Here is a 6659-nt window from a genome sequence, read left to right on the forward strand (position 1 = left end):
TAAGTCTAAGTCTGTGTTCATCACCCTTCGTTGACTTTACAGTTAACAAAGAAAAACAGACAGTTGAGATAGATAGGTCGGGTTACCTACCATCCAAAAGTGCTTATCTGAGATGAATTGCCATCCCAAAGTATTTCTTCACTGCCTACAAAGAGATTTCTTCAGGCGACAAACTCAGAGTTACATATCTAACTAGTAGACCTACTATGCTAGGGCTAAGGAAACCTACCCACGAACCTAGTTTGTTTGGCAGCAGTGGATCCCAGTGAGTACTGCAAACTCGAAAAAAAGGGCACTTTTCGATAGTTTGCCTGCCCTGAAGATGTGCAGTCACTTACAGAAGTAGAGGAGAGACAGATTTTTCCTTATCTGATTAAAACCAGAGATAATTAATAGACTGTTTTGCTGGGGACATAGATCCTGCTGAATAGGTCTGAAACAGTAAAGTATGATTCCCAATGTCAGCCATCGTTACTGGACTTTGGTTCTTTTTTTTATTTGGCCTTGTCCTGACGCCTCTCTTGCTGAAAAATTTTTAGAGAGGTTACTGCAGTTTGAATAACTCCTGAGCTCCTGGAAAGAGAGGGACTGAAATTCATCAAAACAGCACAGGGTTGAATGAGAAGAGACTTCATTTGCCTGAACTCAAAGACATTTCCCATTTTCCCATTGCTCATCGGCCAGCTCTGCACCAGATTCTCATGACATGGCTGTGCTTCCCTTCTTTTGACCTTTAAGTCAAGATCAATTTGCCTAAACTATATGTAGGTTACATGGAGTGTACTTGCCCCTGCATAGGATCACAGAATTCCTTTGGGATGTCACCTTGCAGTATTAAAATCTGTGTTTCTATCTGTCTGGACTGAGAGGAAGGTCTTTCCACATGTCAGATTTGTCTAATTCGTACCTCTCTCTGGTGAATGGGTCTATTTTGCAAGAGAACATAGCTTTCATTCCACCCCAGTTCCTCTCTGTCTGACCATTTTAATTCATTGATTTCTGTACTGAACATTTTTGCTCCTTCAGCACAAATTACATTATTTGAAAACCAGTCTTAGTGCAATGAGTCTTCCTAATATGCAAGCAAGCTTTAGAGTTTAAACTCTTCCAAATAATAATTACTTCAGTATTTTCTTTCCATCTGCTATCTCTGCAGAATCCCTTGCGATTTTGTGTTATCAACAGTTTAACTAATTTATTCCTCAGAGTCTTACAGTGACGTAGCAGTATTTCCAAAAACAGTGTCTAGAATGTTTATTGCACATTCTGCTGAAAGACAGAAAGGGAAGAAAAGGCAAAACAAGTGGAATCCTGTGTTTGTTTACTCTAACAGCAGGACTTTTTTACAGTTAACAATGAATATTTAAATGTGTAGTTTAGATCTGATTCACTGGCTCATTACGATGCTGATGAAGTTTGATAAAAATCTTGACCTGTGTGGGGATTGTTCAGGGTTACAGATTCCTGTGTAATTCCCTAAAATTAATGTAGGCAGAGTCCAGCACTGCTGCAGCCCTTGAGTATATTTTGCCAGGATTCTACCAAGGTCCAGATAAGTGATGTCTCCTACGTTTTTGTTGGAGATCCCACTTTTCTCACTTTTTGCCAGTCTCCCCGCGAGCATCAGGCAGCCACTCTGCTCACCCACAAGGACAATGTGCATGGCAGGTTGGCACCATAGATAAAGCCACTCCACAAAATTATTTTTAAGAGCTTGAAATTGGAAGAGCATCAATAGACTGTGCAACAATGTAAAATAAGACTTCAGATGATAGACAAATTCTGATGAATTGTACAATAGCAAATTAACATGTTGCTAACTCCAACTACCCGTCTTTGATGGTCTCCTGCACCAGAATTAGGAGGACAGTGTCTGCCCCAGGCCTCAGCAATCCCCCTCCGGTGCCGCAGCAGCAGCTCAAACCAACAGTGAGAGAGGGTTGATACTATGTCAGACACTAAGCAAGAAAAAAACTAAACAGAACCTCTATCCTTCTGCAGTCAAAAAGTTATCTACGCTCTAAAAATGGCAAGGTATTAAGTGATAAGAGCAAGCAACCTTTACTCAGTGCATTCTTGGCTTTCCTTTTCCACATGATGACTGTGACAGATCAAAACTGTTTAAAAGCCCACCTTTGGAACAGTGCTCCATGGAGCACCCCAACGTTAGGTGCTAGAGACCTGGATAAAGGATAAAGAGACGTAACTGGAGGCAGATGCTGGCAGATGATCTTGCCAATTTTAACTAGGATACAAAGAGAACTGGAGTGCCTCTTTAGAACAAAAGAAGTCCTGTAAGCTTAGGGAAGAAAGTAAGGGCTGCTGGGCTATGATGCAGCAAGCCGTGAAAGCTCATCTTAATTTTAACTATGTGCCTAACTCTTTGCTCTTGCTTAAATCCCACTGAAATCTGTAGGTTTTAGCATGTGCATACATGCCTTGCTGAATCAGCACTGTAGCTTGTTATCTGAATTGCTGCCCCATTAAACATAAACCACAAAAGATATACTCCATAAACTTTATTGTCATTACATGGCATTTTCATTTAACATTAAACCGAAGAGTCTGTCTGCCTCAGCTAGATGCTCAGGTGGAACGCAAGCTTTTCTGGCAAGCGGAATGTTGGGCAACATGCTGGTTATGGCAGCTTTCTTCATATCACGAAAAAGGATCTGGGATCTAGACTCTTGTGTAAGGTCTATGAACCTGTAATTGCTAAACAAGAATATGCTTTATAGCCGAAAACTTAATTGTGCTCTGTTTGAGTAAGTGCACTCACTACATTAGCAGCCCTTAAGCAGATTGTGACCCTCTCAGCTACAGAATTTCTGCCAGAGACAGCTTGTGGCAAAGTTCAGAATTAATGTGGGTTTTGTATCATACATTATGCTGTCCATTATGCTAATAATAGGATATATACTTCAACTATATAGGATAAAATACATTATGGTCTACTTTCAAATGATTCTTTCATTCATTTGGCCAACAATATTTAATTTATGCCTTTTTAAAATTGTTGACTATTTAGATCTTCAGTAAAAATCTTCTGAAATTACTTGTAGTTCTGTGTAGTGCCTTTTAAGAATGATTTTAAATAGTATGCTCTCTGTCTGAGTCTCATGTACTGCATAGAACTCTGCTCATCTTTGTCCCAAACACCAGCAACAGAAAAAGATGTGTGGACATGATGTAATTTCTTACAGGGAAGGTAATTTACATTGGGAATATGTGGAAGGTCATTTCTGAACAAACAAATTAGCAAATGTGAACTATTCAGTTTTGCTGTTTGTGCTTTTCCTTATCATAGCATGTAAGTTCACAGTAACCTGGGACACAGGCGCACCTGTCCATTGTTCCCACTTAATAACCCCAGCATTAAAGCTGTATATCACAGTTAACAGACTCTGTGCTGGGGACAGCTACAAAAAAACATGCATTCTCTTGTTGACCAGCAGTAGTGTGGTTCAGCAAATTTACTGGTGACGAGGGCTAAGTTCTATATGCAAGGAGATGCTGGAAAGTCATATATTGCTTGAAAAACAGGAGGACGTTAGTCCAAAATCACCAATAGCAATGCAAAATAGATTCTAGTGTATTTTATCACAAAATTAGCCATATTATTTGTTCCGCCTGGTCTCAAGTTCCAGACTAGCTTCTGTTGGTGTTCAGTCTGGCAAGAGTCTCCGGCAGTAGAGAATCTGCTAGAGAGACCAAAAAAAGGGCAATGTGATCTCAGAGTATGTGATGACTGCTGTTTGAAAATACTATTCAGTATATTTGTCATCTGCTTCTGCAAAAAAAGAGTGTCTGTATGAGACTCAAATGCACAGAAGTCTAATTGAAATGGTTGTTTTTCACATTCATCAGTTCCCCAACACAGTTTACCACATGTCTGTACAAACATTTGTGCTGTCTCACTGCATAGGTGGTTGGGGATTTAAATAAACAGCTGGAGGCAAGAGATGCTTTCTGTAACAGTTCTGTCTTAAACGTGTATCAGAACATAGCCTCAGAGAGCGAACCCAGCAGTAAAGTATCCTTCCCTTCCTTTCTGTTGAATGCTATGTAAGGAATTGCCACTGTCAGGTGTAATCTGTCTCATCTGTAATTCACAATTTCATATGAGTATAGGTGAATCTAATCTTAACGAGGAATCCTTTTCAAAGCTTTATACCAATTCTAGATAAGTTGCCAGGATCTCAAGCACAGGATTTATAAGCTTTCCTGATAGAAAACATGAAATGAGCTTTTAGAAAGTAGTAGTATTTAAGTTCTTTTGTTTTGTCTTCTTGATTTTCATGTCTTAGAGGTGATGTTTTCAAGGTCTTCTCTATAACCAACAGGATTAAAAACCTGCTTTAAACAAGACACCCTTCAGATTTTGTCGCAAAGATATGATTTCAAGAGCTTTAAGAGACACACACACAGAGAATACAATGAATCTCATTAAGAAGAAGATTGTGAAAGTTCAGCTTTGTGCGTTTTGGCAAGCTTCCAACAGCACAGAGCGAACCTGATTCTTCCTGGTGTTAGGAGAAGTGCAGGTGCGCACACACTGAGCTCTCGCTTCCTTACGCTACCTGTTCAAGACCCGGGCAGACTTCCAGGTCCCGACGTTTACTGAGAACAGCTCCCTCCCTGTGCCTTTGGGGTGATGCACAAGAGTGTCAAACAAGAAAAGGAGGAAAGGGAGTTAGGATCTTCTTACCTGTGGATAAGCAGGCACTACAAAGCTATGTGGGGATAAAAGCCAGCCTATACAGAGACACAGCCCATGCACATGCTTTGCCCATCTGCCTGAGAGGGACTTCTCTCTTGCTGAAACAGAGTCACTGCCCTCCTCAGAAGGACAACGGAGGTCTGAAAGGCTCCTTGTGAGCTGCATGTGCCCAGAAGGTATGGATCTGGCAAGTCTCTTTCACCAAATCCTTTAGAATATAACCTTTACAATGAAAATGTTTTATTTTTCAGTTATCTAGAAACTACTGTCTGGGGATCACAAAGCTCTGTATTAGACTGTAATTAGATCTATTTCACAACATCCCCACAAGGGAAATCACCAATTACAGCAGTTTGTTGAAATTAAAGTAAGTATAATAATGGTTGGTAGTGACTATGGTATTATTGCAATCTTGTATTACTACACTTCGGGCTATGATTGTATCAAATCTCAGAGGCCAAGAGGGTTGGGTCTGGCTGGCATATGAACAGAGAATGAAGAATTGAACTAGGCATTTGCAATTTCTTAAGAAGTCATGTGGTCATAAATCACAAGTCATATTAATTTGGTCTGGAATAAATATTCTGGTGCTTTGGTGTTGGGGAACACCCTGGAGCTTGAAAGGTTGTGTTGTGACAGAGAGATAAAACCTAGGTCTGTCCTGATCCGCTGTAGCCATATAAAAATCCTGTATTTTTATGGGACTGATAATTTTGCAAGACAAGTATATTGGTCATGGCAGCATGGAAAAATCCCAACTCAGAAACCTGCATTTGCCTTGCATCTGCTCATTAGAAATGTAAAAGTTACCTTCTTCTCTTGCATTTAAATACCTTTGTGAAGCATTACTGACATCGGTGATGAGGTATTTTACATTTATCCTTATTTTACTTTCATCCTTTTTTTTACATTGTAGAGCCGGCTGCATCTCAGTAGGGGAAGAAGTCTCTTCACACACATGGACTGTGAAGTCCTCTGTTACGACAGATAATCCATTAATGTGAGGTAACAATGTTCTGGTAATGTAGTTTTAGGGTTTGCATAGATTAATTAAATTATATTTTAGCTTTTAACAAAAATGTATCAAATGTTCTTTTTATTCCTTCTATTAAAAATAATTTATTTTTTTAATGGATGTACAGAAAGAGAAGCCTGGTTGCCAAAAGACCGCAGAACTTTACTAATCTGTGTAAATTACACAGTGGTCTGGGAGGACTGTTAGACTTCAAGAGAGTGAGCTAGAAGAGGTGATGGTGTATCAGACTCCCTGCAGTTGCAAACTGTCTCCAGCTGCCCTAGCTGGACACACCGTGGAAAGAGATGGTGCACAGAGGGCTCGGTGAAAGACCAGGATCCAGCCAGCCAGTGCGCAAGAAACCCAGACGAGTGGCTCATAGAGTAAATCCACACTGTAGCTGAGACGTAAAACTGTACTTTGTGTTGTCGTTGGCAGCGCTGGCTGAGCTGTTGACTTGAACTGTAGCATCAAAAGCTCAGAGCAGGCTTCACACCTGCCCAGGCGTAAGGTTTCGCAGTACAGCTGATGCCAAAAAGGGTGTCAGTCACCCCCTTCCTTAGCAACCGTTTCTGGCCAATTGGTCTTGCTTCCTCCTTTCTGCTGTCCCCGGGGCCCTGAGCTGGGCAAGCCTTTCAGCCTGCTCAACTGTCAGAGCACTTCTCTGCTGCTTTTCTGGGGCTTCTCCTTTCTTCTTCCTCTTCTGCTCCTACAGCAGGAATGCCATCCTTTATTTTACATAAAATGGCTCTGAAGTTTTGTAAGTGGGTATGCATTGGGTGTAGGCGGCCAGGCGCTGGCAGCGGGGGGCTGCAAGGCTGGCCTCTGTGAGGAGAGGCCAGGGGCTCCCCCATGCCGGACACAGCCACTTCCAGACAGCTCCAACAGGCCCACCACAGGGCATGGCTGAGCCCCTCAGCGACA

This window comes from Gymnogyps californianus, chromosome 1 (genome assembly GCF_018139145.2).
Source record: "Gymnogyps californianus isolate 813 chromosome 1, ASM1813914v2, whole genome shotgun sequence".
In the NCBI taxonomy this organism is placed as follows: domain Eukaryota; kingdom Metazoa; phylum Chordata; class Aves; order Accipitriformes; family Cathartidae; genus Gymnogyps; species Gymnogyps californianus.